The sequence below is a fragment of the Lepisma saccharinum genome, chromosome 1 (genome assembly GCF_977018435.1).
Source record: "Lepisma saccharinum chromosome 1, izLepSacc3.1, whole genome shotgun sequence".
In the NCBI taxonomy this organism is placed as follows: domain Eukaryota; kingdom Metazoa; phylum Arthropoda; class Insecta; order Zygentoma; family Lepismatidae; genus Lepisma; species Lepisma saccharinum.
In genome coordinates, this window is record NC_139229.1 from 51502849 (window position 1) to 51527507 (window position 24659).

Here is a 24659-nt window from a genome sequence, read left to right on the forward strand (position 1 = left end):
TAACATAACTAAGGCATTGGAAAAAGCTCATCAAGCTGCCCAGAAGCACTCAGCACACACACACACATGTACGAGAGAGAGAGAGAGAGAGAGAGAGAGAGAGAGAGAGAGAGAGAGAGAGAGAGAGCAACAGCCTCTCCTTTCCACAGAAGATTATACTGGAAGTGGGTCCACACGCCAGAGTACCGTTAGCCTAAATAAATGTAGTATCCTAGGTAAATGTTTTCCAAAAAGTCATCCCTTAGGCGAAAGAGACGATGACTGGAATACTTTAAAAATAATCAGGACGGCTGGTCGCGGGACTTGAACCTCCAACTTCACAAATACGAGTCAGTCTTTTCAACAACTAACCCAAAGTAGCTCTGTAATACGGGATAGAATTATTACAGAATTGCCTAATCTTCTGCCGGGAAGGTCTCTTAATTGAATCTACACTTCCGTGAACAACATGTGCGCTACCGTCACAAACAATTTCAGAAATACGATACAGTAATGATATTCATGCTACTTCAAGGAATTAAATTACAAACATTTTCCTGAATAGCAAACATCGCCACTACCACTCACCGCACAAACTAAACATTTGAAATCTTGATTGCTTTCCCAATTTCTCTTCCTCCCGTACGACCTTTCGTGAGGGAACATAAACCACGGCGTTGATGGCAAAGGTCTCGCAATATAAACGAAGAGAGGCTGACGGTGTCGTGCATTGGGGCTCCACCCTCGGAGCAGATCGCACGAAATAGACCCATCATTCTCCAGCCCCATGGACTGAACGAGGATATCAATGCTATAATATCTCCAGATTCTCCCCACCACAGGTAATCCACCCTCTCGAACCATCCTTTCTCCAAAACGCTCTGCAATTCTCAGTTAACACTCCAGGGGTTCGCGTTCGAATCAGTTTCGCTGTCGGAACCGCACTCAAGATAGTGGCGATCACTTTACTTACAACGCAAACCATCTCCGGAGCTACAGTATCCAACAATTGAGGGAATGCGATGAAAGGAGAGAGGTGTACTATCGGAAATAATTTTTTGTTGAACACGATCTGTACGGTTCGCCAGTATCTTCAAATTTCATCAATGCACACAAACTCAAATTACTTCAAACCTAAACTTTTAATCTAGAGGTGTCACTGAAATCTAATGTGAATGAATGGATTACTTCGTGCTTCTACCACCTTTGGCTAATTGCGAAGATGAGGATGAAAGATAAGATAAAATAGATGAAGGGACAAACACACATGGACATGACACAACACACACCCCAGATAGGATTTATACTGGCTGTCCAGACGCCAGAGCCTCGCTAGTCTGCAAAATGCAGTCCAGGGTGTACTAAGTGACAATTGCGTGTTTTGAGAAACACCGTTTACATCCTGTAATCTAATGTTTAAGTGTGTTCAATATGTCGTCAATCAGTAAGTCTCTGGAGGTTTGTAAGGAAATGCTGAATACTTGCCAAAAATATACTTCTCAAAACTAGAATAATCTCATAACAAATGCAGAGTTCCCATTACGAATCGTTGGGAAGTTTCAAGAATGTGATGCTTTCCATAAAATACTTCACCAGGACGCTTATTAAATGCCAAATGCGAGTACTCAGAATCTGCTTTATGTAGTGTAATTACAATAGTTGACAAAATTACGATTATAAGTAAATAAGATTGTAGAAACAAGCTCAAAGCAGCCTCCCAAGTGGCTTTAAGGTTTCTCGACTGGAGTCTGTTATTTTCCAAGATGTTCCTCTTTCTCGTAATGATGAACACCGAATTTTTGGGAGTTCCTAAATCGATTAGAGCCCGAGACCGAACTCAACAAAAGGCGAGGATTATCATACTTTTCTACCACTTCGAAAGGACAGATCAAAGTTCATAATGACTAGTTTGTTACGGCAACGAATTAATCATGAATTATTCTCAGGATATCCGCAATTGAGTGTTTTGTTTTAAAATTTTAGTTAAGATAAGTCAACTCACCACAACGTAAAATGGCTCACCAATTCAATTTTCTTGCATTTTTCACTTATTATCTTATTTCTAAGAAAGTACTTTTTTCTCAACACTTTGAAGCACGTGCTCCAATTGGTACGAATAAAACGCTGAGAACCTTTCTCTTTTTTAATTTTCCATTTGGTTTATTTTACTTCGCTTTTTCTATCACTTTTTATTAATCGCAATGATGAGAATCAGTGATGATATGATGAAAAAATTCATGAAGGGACAGTCACAAAAAAAAACATGTTCTGACCGAGATTCAAACCCGGGACCCCTGGCGTCGTAGCGTTCGCTCAGTGCTAACAACTCCGTCACGGAGGTCGGTTAGCTGAGAACCCGCTCACATATTGAGAAAAGTGAGTGTGTTCCCAGAAATTGATCAGGAGTTTAAATAAACATACAGGAGTGTGCGCGTACGTATGCATATCCGCAATAATAAGTTGCTAAGTTGGAAACCATAAGAAAATGGATTAAGTGCTTCATATTTATTAAAATACGAAGCTCTTTTCTCCTATTTGACTTTCACAATTTCTTACACATAAATACCAACAAACTGTGGTAACACTTTGCTCAGTTTTTAGGAAAACATACATTCCTGATGCATCCCGAAAAGCCCCATACCGATAGCATTCCTGGGAAGGCGGTTCGCAAAGTGAAACAAATGCTGTGTGGTCATTACTTGGACATGTTGAGCATGCCACTCTACTACCAAGATGGATTACAGGGGGGCACGGTGAAATGACTTTTTTCCGGTATTTTTCTTGGCATTATTTGCTGTTACTGCGGGCTCCAGTGGCTGCCAGACTGCCTCGTAAAGAGAGGGGGAGAACGCATCACAGATCTACTTTGGAAACATCCTAGAGAGAATTGTGGAAAGGTAGATGTTTGAACAATATTGTATTGCCTGTATTTTGATGTATTTAGCAGGATTACTGGTTACAATATTAATAACATCGTACTGATATACGGGTACAGCATAGTAAAAAATCACCCTAACGTTTTTATGTTTAAGGCTGACACACTCAAGAAAGTATTACGATGTAGAAAGAAGAGTACGCCTCTGTAGTCAAATCGGGCGTGTTCTTACTATAATGAACCAGAAATCTATACAGAATCGAAACTGGGAACATCACTTGCCCAAAACCACAAAGATGGCGAGAGTGCAGTAGTCTGCTGGAAAGTCTTGCTTTCCCATTTTCGGGATATATTTTGCATGGTAATTTACAGAAGTGCGTGACAATCAATAAACAGTACTATTAAAAGACGCCACCAAAGAAAAAAAATGTAATTTCTTTACTCGCTCACTCCACGACTGCAACTGCTGCACAAATATTGAAATACAGTCAACTTCTCCTCTAACTCACTCCTATGGATTCAGATAACGGGCTCACCATATCCTAAGTTCACTAAAGCAGAAAATGAGGTTAGTAGTAATACAGTCACAATCACACCCCCTTGGCAGTTTCTCGGCCTCCTTTGGTCCAATTCCAGTCGCTCTGCGTACTACGAAATCAAAACAGAACCGACAGGAAATCAGTCTAAGTCTTCAAGTATATGAAGGTTTGTTTTCAAGTACTGTAATTGTGATGCTAACGATGATAATTTTTCATAGAAATTTCATTTATAAAGGTTCACTACAACCGACGTTAGGGTTCATTATAAGCGAAATTTATAGTGTATTTGGGTCGGGACTAGTGATTTAAGTTCACTATAGCCATATATTCACTACATCTAGAGGTGGCTATGATATTTTGACACACCCGCCACATTTACCTGACTTCTCTTCCAAGTATTTCCAAAATGGCAATTATGTGGGGACTATAGGCTACATTAAAGTAACGCACCAAGATAAAATATGAGCTTCATTCTAGATTTTCGAGGAAAATTATTCCAATAGTTCAAGTTACAACAGACCTTTATGCTATTTTCAGAATTAGTTGTTATGCTCCAAGACATACTACATATCAGTAGCTAAATTAAAAAAAAAAACTGGGCATTTCAGTTGATCCCCTTCCCTTCTGGATCTCCATGTACTTGTTCCAATTCCGGACAATAAAAAGAAGTTACCTTCAGTTTGTTAATCAATTTATATCAATGATTCAAATTGTCGAAATTAACATGAAAAAGGACAAAAGCTGTAAAATAACAAGATACAAAAAACAACCAAAACAGAACAAGTGATCATTTATATTACTATACCAGTAAAATTAATATTTCTTTTACGTAACCGCTTCTTTTCTATACATATAATCTACATGGAGTAAACACTGCATTTGTCATTTCTAACTTGTGTTCTCAGCCTCGATGCACTGTGCGGTATAAAAGAGATAACTCGAAGAAGTATATCTTTGTGTTTTTCTTGCTTACCCACTGAACATGCTCTGAAAATGCCAATGTGGATTCATCGTCTTCTAGGATGTAAGCAAATACGAATTAAAACTAAACTTATACTTGTAGAACGCTAATAGTAACGTGATATAATCTTCAAATAAAATAATTCTACACCACCATTTTACACATTTCCATTCTTGTCACCGCTGATATAAATATTGTATCCCATATCTATTCGCAGGTCTTTTGTGCAAAATATGACAATATTATCAGTAAAAGTTAATTCGAATTTATCTACTTTTCACTAGTCCATCCCTAAATTAAATTTTCTTTCCCATTTCACCGATTCATTTGCACAGCACATAGGGAATAAATCGAATAAAACGTTATCTGCAACTCAATAAGTGGGTGTGATACGGCGATCGATATGTGAAGTGGATTTCCATGTTCAAAAGTCTCTTGTGTTGTGGTTTGGACGCTTGCCACAATATTAGGCTCAGATTCAATTTGATAGAACCGCATTCCCCCGCTGCGAGGCGCTGAGAACATTAGCGCTCGCTGATACTAACAAGATACCGCCTCTCCATTCGGATGCGATTTTCATCAGTCGCGGGGGAGATAGGAAGGAACCATTCGAAAATCGGTTCCAAATCAAAAACTCGGCAGTCTTGCAAACTGCACACGAATTTCAATATTCACATGCAGCAGACAACACAAAAAAAAGCATTAATATGCACTAAAAATTCCCCAAAGTTCCACATGCATCACGAAAAAACAAGCAACATTTAGCAATAACTCGAGAAATAATACAAAGGTTTTGGGTAATCTCAGCACAATAACGTATGTGTTAGATGTCATTGTGTTAAAATTAGTAGTGGTTGCAGTACAGTAGGCTACGCTTTCTGCTACTTTTGGCTAATTGCAACGAAGTGGATAATTGACGATAAGATGGAATTTATGAAGGGACACAAAGAACAAGCCCAGGCAGATATTCGAACCCGGGTCCCCCAAGGCGTAATTCCGCTCTGTGATAACTACTCCGCATGAAGGATGAACTAGGACAAAAAAATAACCTACCCGAGTATTTGAACTTTGTGTGGGGGAGTGTATCTGAGAATATTTTGAACGAATGAATGAGTTAAAATGTTGGGGACGTCAGCACATATGGCCATTTTGCATACGGGGAAAATCCCCTTTCTAAATTCCTTACTTGCGAGTTACAAAAGGGGTGTAAAAACACCTTGAGAATAGTTAAAAGTGCAAGGTTGTAAAGGCACCTGCACGGGACATACACAACACATTAAATATTTTGAACTGTCTATTATATACAGGGTGATTCATAAGTCTGTGAAACATTTTAGAAATTTACTATAATAAACAATACAGCTGGTAGTAGTAATTTTGACGCCAATAAAATGACACTTCACAAATGCTCTATATGTCCAATTTTCTTTTGTGGCAGATATCTAACAGATACTGCATTTCGTCCCACATGCGTGCTAGCCTATCACGGTCGATCAGTGCCACAGTCGCGGTGATACGGTTGGGAAGTTCCTGGAGATTAGAGGAAGTCCCTTCTGAATTCTGCTCGAAATCGTCGCTGCACGCGCTTATATCCACGAAATTTGTCCAACACCAGTTTTGTCCATTACTTCAATCGGCATTACGTGAGAAAAGAAGAGATGATGTATTACTTATTCAAATTGCTTAATAAATAAATGATTGGCGTTAAATTGAAATCCTGTTTGTTGTTCGACAATCACGCTGTCTCTGTTAGGACCAACACAATCAAAATAAATATTGCAAGCAGAATTAGTACACGTCAATCATAGACACCGGTGGAACGGAAATCAATTTTGCAGTCCACACACACACACACACACACACACACACACACACACACACACACACACACACACACACACACACACACACACACACACACACATAACGACAAGGTGAACAAAAGTTTCATATTCTGCCAGTTTACAGTTGATGTCTCTTGGTATTTTTTCTGGTACGAGATTCTACATTTTTCTTTTCTACTTATAAGATCAGAATAATTTAAACTTTGGATGAAAAATGTTTCTCGAGCATATTTCAACGCCCAGTTAAATTTTAAGACTTGGGCAACTCGCTTGCACATGTGGAGGCTAGAGAGCGCTTCATGCTGTTTGACCTTCGCACCCGCAGCAGAGTAGAAGTAGGGGAGCCGTTTGCGTTGAGGAAAACACAAACTGTAGAGGAAGGCGACCTCCTGTTTCTTTTGCCATGATAACAATGCCACACTGCACGGTTACTCACGAATCAAGATATCCAGAGGTTTCCCACAGCACGAACGCGTGTACTTTTGTCATGTAGCGTCGTCGCTTTTCTGCCACTTTTGGCTCAACACGACAATGAGGATGAGTGGTGACTAGATGAAGGGACCCTTAAAAGTAACACTCATGCCTCGACCGGAACTCGAAAGTTAGAACGTCGATGGAGATTTCGAAAGTCGAATACTCGACGCGCTCGGGCACTGATCAGTCTTGGCTCATGTAGTACTTCTTGCGTGGGGATTTTTTTTTATTTATTTAACACTAAGAAAACCTAATTGTAAAGTACCTTTTTGCAATTCGAGCTTTCTTCTTTTTATTGCTTTACGTTCACTTTATGCTCAAACTCGATGCGTTGACCAAGAATCGGTCACCCAATGAAGAATGCTTTGGTAGGCCTTGGCTCTCAAAAGGACTGCCAATCAGCATGCATATATGTCTATAGAATTTAGTTTTTAGGCTCAGATAGGCTAGTCGGGACTGAGATAAAAGTTTAAAGTGCAATGTGCCTCTACCGGCAAACCATGATCACAAGGCAACAACATTATCTTGTACGCTATCAGAGAGGAAGACCCTCGTGTTCATCGTATCGCGTATTTTGTCATGTGGTTGACCGATTTTCAAATATGGAAAGCAGCCGAGCAAACTGCCTTATCATCATTAATATTATTAGTATTACAATTATGGTGCTACAACTAAATTCTAGGTATAAAACTGCATTTGCTATTTTCAAAATAAATGAACACATTAACTACAAAAACATTTTGTATAAGTTGCCTCCAAACCAGCCATCTAGGCCCCTGCATGTACAAAAAAAATTCAGTTCTCCATCACTTTTCTCTTTCTCGTGTTGCTTTTCAGGTCAGTAACTAGTTGATCAAATCGCACTTTCGGTTTGACTGATTGATTGTTGTTTTAGGTCCACTTTATGCACAATTAGGCGAATCGGGACTGAACCGACAGTTTCAAGTGGGACCCGAACCACTATGCCATGTGCACTTTGGGTTTAAGAAAGCCGCACACTAAGTACTTCCATATTTCTTGAACTGTTGTATGGGAAGGTGACATAGATTCTACTTCAATTTGACCGAAAATGAGTTTCTTTCATCTTGGAAGATGGGTCAACAAAATCAGAGAAAGTCACGAGAAATGATCGTGATAACGCAAAAGCTGCCAATTTAAAATCAATAAACAGATCACTTTGTTAAGAAACATGCTCGTCAAGTTATAAATGAACATGCGTTTTGGACCCGGAATGATATTTCAGTTCTCATCCCAATTAACTATTTGTCACGTATTTGAATTGCCAGGTTAATCACCACGATGGGAATACGAACATGACGGACGAGATAAAATTAAACATGCATGCACTACCAGAGATTCTAGCCCATTGCGGACAACGTGACGCTAACATCATTGTGATCTGTTTAGCTTTATTGCCCGCTAGGGAAGCAACTGCAAGAGTCATGTCGGGTATAATTTTCAATCACCATCGAAGGTCTGCCCCTACACACATGCTAGGATAAAATCTTATGTGGCACCGTATGCAAAAAGAAAATGCAACTCTTGCAATTTACTGAAGCAATTCTTTCATTCCTTGCCCAGAAAGGAAGTCAGCTTGCAACGTACCCGCCTACGCCCATCAAAGGATGACGCCACTGTTCTTGACCCTGGAATTCTAAGCCGCTACGTTTCTCCGCGTGCGTGGGTCTATGCGAGGCAGTGAGCTTGATTGCTGGTAGCATCGTCACTTATATGCACCGAAGAATTAGTCGGTACGGAAAGGGAGAGGGCAAAGAATTGAAGTATCGACCCCCTCTGAAAACAGAAAACATTAATATGTCGCCAGATAAAATTCAGGTATTCAAGCTTTTCAAAGCGAAAAATAACAACTGTTGTAATAAAAATTGATTTGCATCTATTTTTAGCTGAACAATTACGAACAGTTCCTGTTACCAAGTAGGAGATTTCAAAATTAACAACTAACATTACAGTAAATGACGGTGAACGGCCTCTCCCCCTTGAGCGTCTAAAAAGACAATCCCTCCCTTGCCTCCATGACATCCAAAATTAAGCACTTATCTTAGTCATTAAAAAATCAATTGATGTAAGTGTTCATGGCGATCGCTAGTTTTAAAGCTTAGAAAGACGACCATCCTCCTCTTGAAATCTAGAATTAAACGATTACCCCCCTCGTAGTGTATCAAATTTTGCACCTTCGTTTAAAAAAATATATGATGGTAAAATACCTATAGCATCTGTCAGTGCCATAATTTTCATTTATAGTTTGATAGCAATGATCATATCTTGTTTCTGTGTTCTGTGCAACATGTCATGAGATTATTTTTAAGTCCACTTTATGCACAAAAGAACTAATCGGAACCGGACCTAGAATTTAAAGGAAAGGGTCCGAACTCTGAATAGAATAGAATCGCCTTTATTTAGCGCGCGTGTTTCGGCCTCACGGCCGCTCTTACAACAAACCCTTGTCTCCTACATATTACAATTGACATTTTACATAACACTTTCTGAAAATATTTTACAGTAGAAAAGTTAGGACACCTTTTACTTGGCGACAACGTTACCGCTACGCCATCGGGGTGGGAGCAGCATTTTTTGACATCTCTACAATATCAAAATACTATGCGTAACGTCACGTCCTTGTTGCAGCATAGCTTGACAAACTACTACATGCAAAAGGCTGCATGTAATGCCAGGTCCTGTTTGCAGCATCTTCTAACAGGCTTCATGAAGGATGACAATACGTGCTTTTGTGTTCAATATTACCCACTGATTTTGCAAACATGGCACAGCTACGACGAAGGTTCATTTAAATGTTTACGACTGTTTTCCTTGAAGGTGCACATTATGACAGCGGGTGCTGAAGCACTCATCTAATTTTTAATAAACACAAAACAAACGTTTCAGCTCAGCTTGATTCTAGAATCAGGTCTCGGCAAAACAAATGTTTCAGGTTCGTTGACATTATTCACGCAGAATAATGTTCCAGTTGACACATGAAGATCAATTACCAGAATTCGTGAAAGAACGCCAAGCAAGCGTTTTTAAAGCAAGTGCATTTCACTCGTAGCGATTTGCAATTCAACACTTCAAGTAAGAGTTCATTAGTGAAACTTCATTAAAAGTTTAATATAAATATTTTTTCAGACGCTGAAATATATTCTGTGCTAACAAGTGTAAAGTGAACATAAAAAAATGTAATTTGCATGTTAATCGGGCTGCTTCTTTGAACTCTCGCCAAATGCAAGGAAACTACAAAAGAAGTCATTTAATCTGAGGAAAGGAGCTTTGTTGTACAGTTCAAAGAAAGTCTCTCATATCTGTTGTGGCTTGATCACCCACACGTAGGATATCGTTATCACTATACAGCTACAACTCTACCTACACTGGCGTTTCTGGTATAAATGTTACAAATTCCACAGCCTTCCACCTATTTTGAGCAAATATGTTGCGAAAAATGCCAAGAATTTGATTTGTGGCTGGTTGCATGTCTAACAGAATAATCGTCACTAAATATATTGCCGATATTTTTAATAATTTACTTTTCGTTTCAAACTCAATAGAATAGTTTTGAAATTAAACAACAGGTTTCATCACTGTGGTATTTGAAAAATTTACAAGGCGGGGGGGGGGGGGGGAGGTCGAACCAACAAGATATTAAATAACATTCTTCTAAGGGTTAAATATTTGCAATTAGTGGGGGAATTCCCCTCATGTCTTTAAAAATACCTTCCTGGTTATAATTCATTACCAAAGAGAGAAGAATGGAAATGCAAGAAGGATCAATGTAGCATCTAAATAATATGTTTGTACCAAATTTACGTGTGTTTATGTGTGGATGATTTGGACGATCATACGTAATATAATTCCCTCGCCTCGGTGGTTGAGTGCTCGGCTCACGACCTCGACACTCAAGGTTGTGGGATTGAATTCTAGCATGGGCACGAGTGCCTTTTGTATGTGTGTGCCCCTTTCATGGATTTCATCTCATCATCATTCATCCTCATTCGTAGCGTTTAGACTAGAGGCGGAAGGAGGGGGGAGAGGGGGGTGACGTAAGATAATACAAATACATCATGTAGTTCTTTCTGCAAATGTGTTCAGTTCTTAATTTCCTTGACTGCTGTACCCAAGATCGTCCAGTGAGAATCGAAAATGTCAAACCATGAGTTGTGTATGCTGTCAGAACGCAATATCTATCTATTGAAAATAAATTTCCCCATAATTCTCAAATTTCAAGTAAATTCTGTATAGAAACATTTCATTTCAATTACGGAAAATATTTAAAAATGGGGTTACAAGTTAACCCTACTAGTCACTTGTCTGAAAAAGCTAATGATTAATATAATCTTACAAAATTTCATGAACTGAAATAACTTGAGAGCACAAGACTAAACAAGAGATGTGTTTTAAGCGGATATAGGGATTTAAAAAGGTTATTGAGCGTGGTAATTGTTAGGCACACATCGCTGAATTTAATCAGGGTTTATACTGGGCATGTAGGGTGGAGTCACGAAATAAAACTGAACACTGAAACAACCCATTGTTTGCAGTTTTAATGGCAACCGCTTACAAGCCATGGAAAATAAAAACCCACTGCATGTACCTACTACAGTTCATGGAATACCAACATTCATCGTTTACGCAATGTGATGAATATCAGTTTCGGCTTTGTATTGAAAGGGCACATAATGTTCCAGATAGTATGCATTTCTGCAGGCCGTATATATTGCACAGGTTGTTCTGGTTAAAGGGGAACAGTGCGTGAGGAGCCCACTAATCCCAGCAGTTATGTGCGTTTAGTTGTTATTTTGTTGCTTCCTGTAACATTTTGTATATTTTCAGAGAAAAGCTTCGGTTTTACATGCAGTATTTTCAAATAACGTAGTTTCTCTGAAAAGACGTTTTAGTGTTTAGGTAAGAGTTCAATGATTTCTTAATCCTTGGCCAAAATCTCTCCTTTTCTGTTAAGAGAATTCGCAAAAATATTAACTTTTGAAAATGCATTAGAAAAGCAACTGAAACTCAAAATTTCATCGTAGATGATAACGTTTGTAGAAAGGTGAAAAGATGAATTCGGGGTCAAAATGGTAATAAATAATTCTATTTGAAAAAGAAATCAGGGTGTCGTGAAAAATTTGTAGGGCTGTTAGAGGTTGCATAGATAAATCACGGAAGGGATTGTGTTTTTTCCACTTTCGGTTGTTTGAAGGATGTGGTAAATCGGTTTAGTCACAACTGAAAATTATGAGGTGTGCACTACATTGGGATTTGGTGTCAATATACATTTTCTCACTTATATGGAAAACACATTAACAGGATAGAGTATGGAAGCTCAAAATCCGAAAAATTGGCTAGGGGTAATTTTGCTATCAACTTCGAATCACTGGACCAGGTATTATGTATTATCGACTCTTTATATTCAAAGACCAGGATATAAGGGGGGGGGGTGACCTCGAAAGGGTCCAATATCTCTTCCACGTAGTACACCTTGGACTGTATTGTGCAGACTAACGAGGTTATGGCGGCTGGACACAGTCAGTATAATCTTCTGTGGACTTTGTGCTGTGTCCTGTTCGCGTGCGTTTGTGATTGTCATCACTTTCATCTTTTCACCTTTCATTCTCTCTTCGCGATTAGCTAAATGTGGCAAAAGGCGAACAAATCAATTTAAATCAAACATAAACCTGTTTAATGGATTGATTTTTTTCCGTAGTATACGCTATTTGAAAATACCGTATTCCGTAATTTAGCGCTTCTTTGAAGCCTCTAAAAATTGGATTTTTATGCAAAAACCTTTGTAGGGGATTTCATAAAAATACAATCCACATCCGCTAACCAAAAATGGTCAATATGGGTCAGGTCAAGGGTCAACCAACATGTCTGATTTGACGTGGAATTTCCCAAACGTAACTTCGATTTTTATTAATACTTTTTCTTAGGAATTGTATACAGTCTCTTCTATATTATTTTATCGAATGTTCAATAACATAAAGAGAGCTGCTTGTGACCGGAAAAATTCTGACAGCTCGCACAATCGAGGATTCGAACCCGGGTCTTGCGATAAGGCAGCGAACATTTGGATGACTGAAAATGCATACTGTCCTTTAAGTTAAGAATAGACTTAATTTCAATAGAAATGCAGCTGCTGACAACAATGCAATCCCACATCTTTTCCAGCTTTGCAGCACACCTGAATACGTGGAAGCGTAAGATTGCATTAGCATGGACGCCAGGTGTCTCAAGCATATCCTGTCACACTTTCGTCACATCTAACAGGAAATGCTTCGATGTTATCAGCAAAACCAATAGAAGTTCATTGTCTTGCCTTCCACAAAAGCTAGCAACAGTTTTATTTTCGCGAACGATGGTGCTTTGTTTTACATTTGGGTACTCCATCCGTCCACTATACATTTAGGGTCTCAGTTGTTTATTTATTATTTTAACCGGCCCCCGTGGCGGAGTGGTTAGTACATCGCGATACGACGCCAGGGGTCCCGGGTTCGAATCCCGCCTTGGGCATGGATATTTAAGTGTCCATTCATCAATTTCATCATAACTCATCCCGATTTTCGCAAATTAGTCAAAAATGACACAAAAGGCGAAGTAAAATAAAACAAATCAATACATTATTTTATGTTGAATTTCTGTTCAATTCTCGCGACAAGAATGTAGGATGATTAGATGAAATTGATGAAGGGAAGTCATGTGGCTGGCCAGGGCTCAGAAACATGATTATTCAATATAGCGAGATCAAGAGTCATAAGATGTGGAGAACACTGGACTAACAAGCAAGAACTAACTCAAATTATCTTTCCGGGACAAATACACAAATATACCAGATCCACTGTAAAATGTGTGGTGCAAAGTAACATCAAGGGTGGTCATACAATCGAACTTCAGGTTCACAGAATACTCGCTTTAGTGATAATGTGAATTTGGCGACGTTTAGCACCATCCTTGGAGTCTCATTACACCAATTGTGGTGGCCACCACCTTTGATGGTAACTCAGTAGTCTATTTTGTAGTGCACGAACTCAGAACATCTTAAGATATTAATATAAAATAATAAATGGGTGTATATTGATAGTAGTACTATACTAGAAAGAATGTAGTTTAATGTGAGACAGGGTCGTTTAGGTAATAGACGTTTACTAACATACATAATCCCGAGAACAGAAATGTATAAAAATTCACCACAAAAAAAAACAACAATATAACAAGATCTAAAAACATCTGGTGGCCCTGGATTTCGGTATGACACAGGCCAAATTTATGAATATGATAAAGGGGTATTATTCCTAAATAACAATAATAATAACCCATGGCTCGACAGCCCTCGAAGGGTTTTGGCCTATCTCCCGACTGCCAGTCTCCCTTCCACAATCCTAGCTAGAGGTGTGGTCTTCAACCGGTAATGGGGTGACGAGTGGTCAGCACTTCGAACCCCCAGCCGTTATAGGAGATGTCCGTGACCGAGTTACGGTACTCTCTCGTAGCTCCCAAGTTTCCTCACGATGGTGGGTTGCCACCGGTCCTATACACAGGCCGAGAACCCGGAGACAGAACCACGCGGACTCGACCCCATGCCGTCCCGCAGTGGGGAGTCCAAAGCCTTAGACCGCACGGCCACGGAGGAGGACATTATTCCTAAATAATGTATTTATTATAAGGATAGGATTTGTCACATTGAAGTTTGTTGTAATGATATGTTGTACTAGTGTTTGTGATACGCGTGTTTTGTGATTCAGGTGAAATGGGTAAATATTTGAAAATGTTTGTTGTTAGAGTTAAGTGGTAAACCTGTTCTGTCACCAAGATGTATACATATATTATGTATTATATGTCTATTTATGTAAGTGTGTGTGTGTAAATGAAGCAAAGGGGGAGAGATGTTGAGGGAGGGAGTGTATGTGCGTAGACGTTGTAAATAAATTTAACATTATAATACTTAAAATACCTTATTTATTTATTTATTTACCTTCAACATGAGCAAGATATTATAAAGTGACTTTCTTCGGCAAATATCTGGATATCGAAAACACACACACTTTCTTCTCACCAACACATACACACACTCTCTCTCGATCACCTCGGTTATTTTCAGTTTCAAAATTCCTTATTTAGAAAAAAGTAGTGTCTTTAATTAGTGCTAACCTCAACTTCTTGCCTAAAAAGCTTCCTTAATTCAGAGGCGACAGCCATACTCGGTTCAACAAACTTCCTTCTTCCGTCATTGAAACCTTTTACATCTATTACAAACCACTTGCTGATTCGAGAAAGCTGGTCCGTGCAGAGAACCAGCATGTTTTAAATAAACAAACTGACATTTGAAGTTGCTTCCGACTAGACAGGATCCATCAGTGAAAAATCTACCAGCGAATATTTCGGAGTATATTTCGGAATAAGAATTTCAACGAGTCCAGTGTTGGATATTTCGTAACTTAACTTACATGTGACAAATAAGATCATTTTCAGAAACCACAGCACTGATTGTTTAACGGCGACTCTTGACGAACAACTAAATGACTAACACGAGCAATATAAATGACAAGGATGGGGCGGGGGACTGTTGGCCCAGATAGGTTCAGCTTAGTTTGCTAATGCGGATTGTTTAAGCAGTCTTTCGATATAAAGTTAAAAACTGTCAGAAAGCGAACAGTTGGAAAGAAGAATTGCACCAATGTGGCCACAAATTGGCGAAATTGTCGGGTATGTAAAAGAGTCATCCTATGGAGCCGCAAATCCCATACTCTGTTCCAGGAGTCTCTGGAGCAAGCGAACGAAAACGAGTCCTCAGCGCAAGTAGTAACTCGAGAGGGCTCGACCAATAAACGCGCGAGAGTGAAACAGACTGCATGGAGAGGGCAACGTGACTGCAGCTACCAGAGCATTATTTTGCTCCTCTGCTCTCCCTTCTCTGTCGTTCTAGGCAGAGTTGTCTACATAATCCTGTGACGTAGTATTGTGGATATAAGAAAAATTGCCTGTGTGATTCTTCACACACAACGTACCACGCATACTCTATTTTAAAAATTATTTTGACGTTGTGAATGATTAATAAAAATCCATTAGAAATATTACATACCTTGTTTACAATGTTTTAGCTGTGATGACAGCGACAAAATCTACAATGAGGATGGTTACCTAACATTTTCCTAAACCAATAACTACATTTCTACAAAATGTAATGATATGGACGTTTGGTAGCACTTACCTTTAATTCTAGAAATTTACACAACAGTGGGAAGAACTTCAGGAAGCCAACTCGTAAACGAAGAACCGATCTAGAAAGCAAAGAAAAGTAAATATGAATAATTATGTTCCATGAAATTATTTAATGAAGAACAAGAAACAATGTTTAAGCAAAGACTATTCAAATTATGTTAATAAAAAACTTGAATATACAGCATTTAATGTGAGAATGGTGAAAAAAAGGAGCCTTTGAAAGATGTATATTTCGGCACTCTATGAATTTATTGCTTTAAGTCAATTAATACACAATGAATACATTCGCCTCGGTGGCCAACCGGGTTAATCGTGATATCGAAACTGATTCGAACTTTGGGACACTGGTGTTGATCCTATTGGAATGTCGCTTTAAAAAAGTCATCTATTCATCAATAACCCGCTTCGTTGCGATTAGCCTAACGAAACATAAATATAACGCAAAATAAGACAACATTAAGTACATTAAAAGAGGAAAATAAATTAAGAGTATTTGAAAATAAAATCTTTACAAAAATATTTGGACCTAAAAAGACTGGTGAGTGGAGAATGTTACATAATTTAGAACTACATAACATGTATTCATGTCCAGATATTATTAGAATGATTAAATCAAGACGACTTAGGTGGGCAGCCATGTGGCACGAATGGGAGAGGAAAGAAGAGTTTACAGGATTCTTGTTTGGAAACCTGGTGGTAAGCGAACTGTAGGAATGCCAAGACGAAGATGGAGTGGACTTAAAGGAAATCGGTAGGGATGGAAAGGGTTGAACTGGTCTTTGCTCACGATAAGGACAGATTTAAGACTTGTGTTGCTGCAGTCATAAACCTTCGGGTTTAAGAATGCCAGAGTGTAAGTAAGGAAAAGGACAAAAAATACTTTAAACGTTGTTACATTGTTCTTCATAATAAGACACACATATACTAACAGGCTCGCCATAGTCAAGTGTGTTGTCGGCTATTGCAGTGATGTTTGAGAACACGAAGGTATTTACCCTTTATGAAAAAAGTTTGTATTTGAAAACCTACAGGAAATATGTGTGTTCCAAATGTGTTTATTGCTCGTATATTACTGGGATTGTAAATCATACTTGGCATCATAAAAATAATAGGCCGTTATTGTCAGGCATACATGGGTTACTATGAGTGAATTCCTGGCATCCTAACTGTTCACTCTTCTACCCCCGGTTTACCAAATCCACAAGTTAAATCCATTGAGTTGTAAGAACCGAAATAAAATCCAACGGCAGAAAATTGGATATTCCTGACAAAAGTCCACAGTAGAGAACGTTAACTTTTAAACTCAACATCCTATGCATGATTTGTGGAGAAGCAAAGTCTTTTCTCCTTCCCGTAATCGTATAACTGTATTTGACTTCAATTTTGCCAGTCAGCATTGCCAACACCGAGAGAGTATTTGCCTCATCCCCACTGAAGGCTATTTCGAAGCGACGTGCTCATACTTCCAAAGTACTCGGAAGAGACTTTAAAGTCCTATACAAAAGAAATGGCAAACTGAAAGTTGGAGATTGCAACACGTATCTCATTACTTTGAATTATTTGAGGTGTTCTTCACGCACCAAGGCTGTTCGAGACTTACATCCTCGTTGTACAAACCCTAAACAACCTCATTATGAAGAGATAGATGGATAGGTGGTAAAATCTATAAAATTTGGATTGAAGGAGCACAATAAACACAAACTTTAAATATGGTAGGTTGGTTTAAAGCCCTATTTTTAGAAATATTTTCATTTTTGGCTTAAATAGCAAATTCAACACACTTGTTATATATCATAACATGTATTATTATGCATGGTGAACTGGCAGCTATGGCCAATTGTAGTAGTCTGTGCATAGCAACTATTATAGACTTCGTTTATGTCTGTTTTATGTCTTAAAATGTAAATCCACTTTGGTTTAAATTAAAATTTATTTATTTATAAAGTTCCACTCTTGACATTTGTATTTATGTTTATATCACTTTTCTGTCTCTTTAGGCTAATGGAGCAGATGAGTTTGGATGGCGATTAGATTAAATTGGTGAAAAAAAACACAAAGAAACAAGCATGACCAAGATTCGAACCCAGAACATTCAGTCGCGAGATGTGAGACGATACGTTACCACGCTTGCCCACCGAGGCAGTAAACAAGATTCATTATTCTCTTCGCTAAACAATCTGCAAAATGAAGAACATTCACGGCCATGTAATATCTCGACAAGATTTGTTACAAATGTAAATTTTTACAAACTTGTTGAAAGTTGTGCATAAATCTTTTTGTTCCGTATGAAGAATGCTGATGTTAAAATAACATTTTTTTTCAGTTTCTACATACATTACGCAATTTATTGTGCATGTTTGCTTTTGCATCATAATAAAAAAATTGCATCGAATGCATTTCCCCACAAGACACACATTTGGTGCGCAAAATATTTTGGTTTAAACGGGGGGAAGATGATAGTTATGTCTGCAAAGTCAAGTAAAAATATCGTTTAGAAATAAACTTCTAACTCAGCGTGTAGCTTTGAGAAGGTGAGAATGATGAAACATGTTACCAGTGCTTTCATACGAGGGCGTATCGAAATTCATTAAAAATTGGTGATTTTACAAATTTATAGAAGTACATGGAACTTGGAATGCTGTGAATCGTTCATAATAGGCATTGTTATGAACAACGTTGCTTACAAATTCGCGTACAGTATATCGGTTCACAGGTTCTGCAAAAGCGAGTCTGTGCTTTCTTGTAGTACTGTGCTGCCGTAGTCATATAGACATGAGGTAACCAAAGTACAATCAAGGCCATAATGTTAGGCTGTTCTGAAAGAAACACTCCTGTCAAAAAATGCAATATTACAGCAAACTATGATTTACGTTTATTCTTTTAATAGCAAACAATACAAACATGATATACGCGTTAGGTCATCAGTGTTTACGCATCCCCAATAGAAAATTACACTGAAAATATTTTCTTTCGTTGATTCAGTGAGACTTAAATTAAGGTAATAGAAAATCGCAGTTTGTGACTTATGTGCCTTTTCTCCAACACCCTACAATTTATGCCAAATATAGCAGGATACACTAGTGACATCACCAGGGGAGGGGATATGAGGCGCCAAATAAGCAAGAAACACATGCACAGATTACACACACACACACCCACACTGTGAAAGTTTGTTCGGCATCACGTTCTACAAGTTGTTTATATTACAGTAAAACCTCGTTAATCCGGACCCCGATAAACCGGACTTCGCTTAATCCGGACAGGCGCAAGAAAAGAAAAAAAAAGCAGAATGCAAGGTTTTAAATGTGGCTAGAAGTTAACCAGAGAACATTCGAAAGAAAAGGCAGTCAACCACTCATGACATTCCGTTTCCCGCAGACTTTGTACTGTACTGTAGCTATAGTATATTTAAACCTATGCCCTTTAAATACACCATAATAAACGTGTTTTGTTGTTATAAACGGAGTTTTAATGCACTTTCTACTGTTCTTTTTAGATTATTTCAGTTAATCCGGGCTTACGTTCAACCGGTCAACTCCCCCCCCCCCATTAGTCCGGATTAACGAGGTTTCGAAACTTACTACGAAAGTCAGGCTCGTTCTTGGAGACGAGACCAAGAACGAGACATGCACTTACATCTCAAAACGAGACCGAGAATGCGAAATCTCGTTTGGTCTTCGTACCATCCACGTGATGGAGTAACAAAAAGAAATTCAAGTTTTGCTCGAGCTTCCCTAAGGTAAGGAAAAACAAAACATCAGACAAGTAAGAAATGGCAATATATAGAGGTGACCAAAAAAATAAAGGAGATATATCTCCTCCCTTGGTGAAGTACGTGGGCACGTCACTAACACTGCCAATGCTGCTACACGTTTGGCCCGTAACGAGAGCACAAGGTAAGTTACCACCCGCTTTGCCATCCCGTCGACTGGTAGGGAGATGGTTTCCATTATAGAGTTTGTCGCGACGGTTTCCATGGCAACGGCCGCTCCGGATGTTGTGTCCACAAGAAAACATACATATACGAATATATAAAGCAGTGGGGGAGTACAACCTATTTCACGCTACGAATAACATTGAGATTCGATGTTTTTTTTAAGAGCCTGGCCATATATTGCTTTATGAGCTGTATAACACGGAATTCCCCACCGATATCCTTTGTCTTTTTGTAACGTTCGAGTGAGATTGCGTGTTCAGTATACCGAAGAAAAATCTAACATATTTCAAACACTCACGTATACCTTTAAATTTTAATTTAGTGTTCCCATTATCAAAGTAAGTAACAAAAAGTAACTGGTTACTCGAATTACAGTCAAGAGTAAATTACCGTTGTTGGATTACACAGAGTTAACCAATAAAATCACGATTAATTGATTTGATTCATTTTACTTCACTTTTCTGCTACTTTTGGCTAATCGCGAAGATGAGGATGAGTGATGATATGATGACAATGATGAACGGACACTCACAAAGAACACCTATGCCCAGGCCGGGATACGAATTCGGGACCCCGTGGCATATTAGGGCAATGTTGTGGAGGTCCTAATCCCTATTTGTGAATATACACTGGGACAGTTGTATCCAGAGTAGTATTATAAGAGGAGGGGATGAGTGGGAATTCCCTTTGGTTGCTGCATTCGCCTCTCTAGTCATTAATATTTTACCGTTAGGAGGCCTACATATATAAATTTTCCAAGCAATGTTTGTGCATGAAGCAGCTCTAGGTTTGATTGATTGGTGTTTTAAGTTTATGCACAGTAAGGCTAATAGGGAATGGACCTACAGTTTAAAGTGGGATCCGAACCATTAAATGCCTTGACCGAGTATCGAAGCAAGGACCCCTTAATTACAAGGCGACAACGCTACCACTGCGCCATCGTGGAGGCCCGAAGCAGCTCTAGGGTTCACCCAACCTTTATAAAATGGAGAGCTGGGGGGCAACACTGAGGAGTATGGATAGCCGGAGCGTGGTGTTGATCGTACATCACCTCTCCACAATAGCCAATATCGTGGATGTCTGTGCTTTCGTTGAAGAACACATTTTTTACGCCGACTGTACCAAAATCTGAAAACTTTTAATTTCCCTCTTTCTCTCTGTTGCAATTCTCTACCACTGTAAATGCAAACAACTACAAACTGGCAAATAAGGAACGCAGATACACATTTCCTTAATTTGGCAAGAATCGCAGTGTAATATGATGCCTTACAGCGGGTGTCCCTTTTAACACAAATCAGCATACGTTATTAATTTACACGGTCTGATTCATGTACGTTATTCCACCCGCTCGGTTCCATTTGAATTCGAGTGCCTTTTAATCCGCTTGTAAAATTAACTCAACAATGTCTACCTAACAGGGAATGAATAATTAATATTTTCCATCCGACAGTAACAAACGAGACGTCCAGGCTTTCCCAACTCAACAAGAGAACAAAATATTTTATTCACGTACTACAATGTTGTTTACTAATATGTGTGGAAAAAAGAGCCCTCCCCTAGGCTGATCAACATATGCGCGGAATAAAGCAGTGATTTAAAGTTTCGAACGGCCAGTTTCCCAGGGCAGAAAGGGAGATTACGTGAACGTAATGGAAACATGAACACAAACAACGAAAGACTAAACGATTATGCAAAATAATATGCAAAGCTGAATAATAATAGTCAACTGGATGTATTGTGTATTTTCTCTCCTTTTACTTTTGTTGCTTTAGTCGCTTTTGTGCCACTTTTGGCTGATCGCGACGATAGGGATGAGTGATGATTAGATGAAGGAACATACCGAAGGAAGACCTTGCTCAGGAGGGGTATCGAACCCGGGATCTTCTGTGGAGAGATCGAAAGATGTAGTGAATTTGGTTGTAGTGAGCATGCGGATATAGTGAAACTAATCTATATATATAAAAATGTATGTATGTATGTTCCGGCATAACTCTCGAACGCCTCCAGCAATTTCAACCAAACTTGGTACACATATGACTTACAATCTGGAAAGAAATACTGTGGGGGTAAGACACCTCTGGCACAACTAGGGGTGGGGGTGGGAAGGGGGTGACATGTAAAAATAATCGAAAACTATCTATATTAGTGTGGAATCAATAGTTTTCTGGGTCGCTAAGATGAATAAATGACACTCCCAATGCCGTTCAATTCCAAGTTATTCACCTATCGGCATGGGGGTGAGGGGGGGTGAAAAGTAAAATGTCAAAAATGACCTACCTTAGTGTCGAATCCATAGTTTTCGGAGTCGTTAGGCTAATTGGTGACATTTGCGTGTGGTAAAATGGGGATATTATAGTGAATTTGTAAAACATTTTACTTTATAATTTGTATACTATACTTATACTTTTAAATACCTGTAAATAATACATTTTACACTATAGTTAGAATTCATTATTTTCCTGTTTAATGGAAGATTGGGATAAATAAATACCCGGGCAACGCCGGGTAATCAGCTAGTACATTATAAATTAATTACCTTTAATCTTTGGTTTAGTGAACAAAAAAAAAGTATGGCCATGAAAAATTTGGTCAATACAGTATTTCAAAACAAACCTTCTTAAATAAACTTCAAGACAATTATTTCATGGCTACTCTCTTCTTTTCTCTTTTTTTTTTTTTGTAGCCTGTGCTGTGCTCGCAAGTTTACTTAAAACTTAAACATTAAAATGTCCTTAATGTTCATTAAACAGTTTTCTTTAAGCAGCCACAGATAACAGACTTTTTCAAGATACAGCAAATTAAGGGTATACTAAAACCCGAATTTATGTTCAATACTGTTCATTTCATATTGTGTTTAATAGATTATGTATCAAATCAAATTACTTCTGCCTTTAGCCTTTTACTACATCAACTCAGGTTAATTGATTGATTGAGTTGGTGTTTTAAGTCCACTTTATGCACAGTAAGGCTAATCGGGACTGGACCTACAGTTTAAAGTGGGATCCGAACCAGTATGTGCCTCCACCGGGTATAGAACCCGGGACCCCTTGATTACAAGACAACAACGCTACCACGGCGCCATCGGGGAGGCACAACTCAAGAAGGTATTTCGGTTGAAGTGAACTTCGGATATAGTGAACCAAATATCTGATTCCGTAGGTGGTTCGCGGTAAGCGGAGTTGACTGTACTTCGTTAAAGCAATAGTTCTACATGAAACATCAAATTATTGCACAAATAGGGCAAGGACAGATTACAAAGGTCTGCGCGAGCACATTAATTGTAGTTTAGTTGTACAGAAGGTCGTTCGCTTTATATCCGACCATGTTTGACGGGTACTCACCTTAAGAGATACAGTGCCGCCACCACCGATTATGTTCTATTGGACCCCCAGCATTGTGAACCATCGCCCGGCATCGCAGATTCCATTGCAGCAAGCTCCGGCTCAGGACAGACATGGGAATTCTGTCCCACTCCTCCCTGCAAGCTTTCCATAGACCATCCAGGGTGCGCGGGCGGCGATGTTGAAGACGTCTTTTCAACAGTCCAAATGCGCAACAATCCATTGGACTGGCATCTGGGCTTTTCACAGGAATGTCTTCAAACGGAATTACACGAATTCCTAATTCCTCTGCCATTTCCTGATAAAAACGTAGTGATGTTCTGGCGGTATGACTCGAAGCCTTGTCCATGGGGATCATCACCTGGTTCGCGTCCATTCCATACAATTTTGGGATGTCTCTCCGATAGATAGGTGTCAGAATGGATTCTTGGAAGTATCTGGCATTCACCTTCACGTTTTTGTCCACCTTGCGTATCATCAACTAACCCTCATATCCGAATCCCGTCACAACCATAAAGCCACGAGAGAAAGTTTCCCTGCACTGACGAACGAAGTTGCTGCGCCCCTTGCCGTCAATGTCACGGTATGTGAGCGCCCGAATGTGACCACCAGCAGTGAGATGGACATATGATTCATCCATTGTGACAACTTTCTTCCATTTGGAACCCGCCAGGTACCTTTCATACAGGTTCACAATGCGTACATATGTAAACTTAGCATGGAAAAGGGCCATTACGTAATCCTCCCAATACTGGTTGATTTTCGGCGCCATTTGATAACATTCACCACAAACACTCACGCACCTACAAGGTCAGACACAACACTGCTCCCGCCAGCAGACCCATAGTTCCAGCATGATACGCCAGGTGGCAGCACCGAATCGACAATGGTCGGATATAAAGCGAACAACCTCTGTATTATGTAACTGCAAAATCAGTTTCTGTATCTATTCCTGTTCTTAAGACTGAGTTTATGTTCAGACTAGTGTTATACAGTTTTTATGTAACTGTAAAATGTTTGTACTACAAACGCAATCTGCCCTATCCTTAAACAGACCGAAAATTGACCATCCAAAAAAAAACAAAAAACATTTAACTCGCAGAGCAAAACAAGTAGAATATACTTATACGATTAACATCCCCAAAACCAACGTATGTTTATTTATTTACATAAATTATCACAATCTCGAGGGTCTTGTTATTGCTGTTGTTGAAGTATGGGTAATCTGCCACGGCGTTATCTTAGATGTTATTAATAGGATAACAACAATCACTGTAATGCAAATATACCTACAACTCTGGGTGTAGCGGTCTCGGTTGTAGTGAGTATTCGGCTATAGTGCAACTAAAATTGCTTCTAAAACACATCGAACAGAAACTGAAATCTCCAAATAGAGTATTAATGCAGAAAGTGAGGTAGGTCGGCATATAGGTTCTTCGATGAGATCTCATCGAAATGATGGTGTCTTCAATGAAACTAACTGC

General features: G+C 39.0%; 1 protein-coding gene across 1 annotated transcript in view; it reads right to left on the reverse strand.

Annotated features, from left to right (window-relative positions):
- Nucleotides 1-24659, reverse strand: part of Dg (Dystroglycan) — a 370061-nt gene that overhangs the window by 285717 nt on the left and 59685 nt on the right. The window contains exon 2 of the mRNA XM_083131677.1: nt 15887-15956. The gene's annotated coding sequence lies outside the window, so the exon portion shown is untranslated. The remainder of the gene's footprint in view (nt 1-15886; nt 15957-24659) is intronic.